We start from the raw sequence: 2,395 nt of genomic DNA, 5'->3' as shown, positions 1-2,395 counted from the left end.
AGAAAAGCATAGTTTTATGAGCTGGTTACATTCTGCGGTGTTGGTGAACGAGTTTGGGGGTGGTTGTTGGGTTCTGGCTGGCTGGCAGGGTTGGGGGATTTGGTTTGCAGCCATATCTTGAGGGTGACTTGGTGGAAATCAGCCGGTACTTGGCTGACCCAAGCTGCTGGGAGAAATGAGAAAACATAAGACAGTGCTGTCATCTGAACATCTCCCCTCCAAGTCTCCGCTGTCTTCGATACTCTGTATCTTCCACATGACTGAGTCATTGATTCGTCCCCATAAACAAGCCCACAAGGAACTGAATAAGATCATTTCAGTCAGTGCTGTGTGCTGGGAAGGAATGAAAGGGAAGGGGATGGATGCCAGAGCAGAGTGTGCAGGAGCCAGCCTGGCTCAGGTGGTCAGGGAAAGCGTCACAGAGCAGGAGACCTTTCTGAGTCCCAGCTGACAGGAAGGACGGTCCAGAGCAGATTTCCACTTAGAGGAAAGCGCAGGTGTAACAGGCCTGCCATGGCCCTGGGTGGTTTTGTTCTTCCAGGGCTAGAAGGGAAGCTCATTTGTGCCTGGGGCACAGAGAGGAAGAAGGAGAGAGGTGGGGTCTAGGGTATGTAGGACCTTGTCGCTTACGGTAAGTATTTGTGTTTTTTCAACTTTAAATATGAAAGCACTGGAAGTTTGAAACAGTATGACCTGCATATTTAAGTTTACTGCCGTAAGTAGTGTGTTAGAGCTCTATGCCTCCCCCTCCCCGCCCCACCAAAAAGAAAGAATTAATGCCGATACCACTACCACATGTTGAATAGTCCCTTCTTCCCCATTGGTTTGATGCACCACCTCCATCTTAGTCAGATTCCCACATGTACATGTGTCTGTGTTTGATCTCTCTATTCTGTACGTAGATGTTTTTGTCCATTGCAGCTCAAGTACTACAGTTTGATAGGGGAGAAGTCCCCACTCTTTTTTAAAAAAATCCTTCTGATCAGAGACATTTTCCAAATCTGTTTTTATTTTATTTTCCTGCTTTTTTGGGAGGGGAGAATTTAATTAATTAATTTTTATTTTTTTCAGTAGAGGTACTGGGATTGAACCCAGGACCTTGTGCATGCTAGGCATTACACTGTAGCACTGAGCTGTACTGTCCCCTAGAAGTTGCCCCTCCTTTGTTTCTCTTTGAAGGAATCATCTCAGAGATTTTTGCTCAAATGCTTTACTACTTACTAGATCTCTCATCCTGAGCAAGATTCTCACTATCTCCTTGATGCAGTTTCCTCTTATGAGAAATAGGGTTGACAGGATTTACCTTATAGGGTCATTATGAAGATTAAATAAGTTATTCTATATAGAATGCATTGAACAGTGTCTGGCATTAGATGGTCACCATGTATTAACTACTTTTCATAACATTGGTTCTATTAGAGATAAAGAGTGACATTTGTTTATCAAAAGATGTGAAAAAGAGAGTGAAAAGACAAATCAAAGATGGAGAACAGATAACATACACCTCGTATTCAGTCAAGAACTGATAAACAGAGCATACAAGTACTACAAAGAGAGAAAGATGGACAAAATACTTGATTATGCACTTCATGAAGGAGCAGATCCAATCAGCCAATAAATATCAGAAAAAGATTTTCACCCTCAGCAGTAATCGAGGGAATGCAAATTGTTATGCGAGCTCTCTACGCCCTCACCTGATGGGCTAGAACTAAAAAGGTTGATAATCCCTAAAGCTTTGCAACAGTGAAGAGCAATGAGCACCCTCAAGTGCAGCTGGAGAGTGTGTACACTGGGGAAAACTGTTGGAAAGCTGTTTGGCAAGATAAAAGTTTGAATTTAGTCATTCTGTAGCCAAAGGTCCACTTTTAGACATGAATGTACATGAGCTTCGTTATACATGTCAGAGAATTTTCAGAGCAATACTATAGGAGGTCCCCTTTGGAAAGACTGTGGAAAGTTTGTCTGGTTGAATACTTTACCACCCTGAAACAGAACAAAGTCCAGCTACCTGCAACAACATCAATTAGAAAAATACACAAAAGAATACATTAAAATGCAGAAATACAATTGAATTCATATAAGGTTACAAAAAGTTTCCAAAAATGGACCCAGTTATAATATTAAAATATTTATCAAAATTACTATGCCCATAGTTAGGATGAGTTCAGTCTAGGAGGCTAGGGGGCTGTAATCTGGGAGGAAAAGCACAAGCCAGGCTGCCCTGCACCTGGCAACGTTGGATCTCTTGACCCAGGTGTTGGTGCCACTTTTGTTCACCCTAAAGTGGTTTGTTAAATTGTACATATATGCTTAATAGATTTTTACAAGCACTTTATATTTCATAATTTTAAAATGTTTTTTAAAATGCTCTAAAAAATTGTCACATGGTGGTTCA

This window comes from Vicugna pacos, chromosome 10 (assembly GCF_048564905.1).
Source record: "Vicugna pacos chromosome 10, VicPac4, whole genome shotgun sequence".
Taxonomy (NCBI): domain Eukaryota; kingdom Metazoa; phylum Chordata; class Mammalia; order Artiodactyla; family Camelidae; genus Vicugna; species Vicugna pacos.
Note: the sequence above shows the minus strand (reverse complement) of the source record.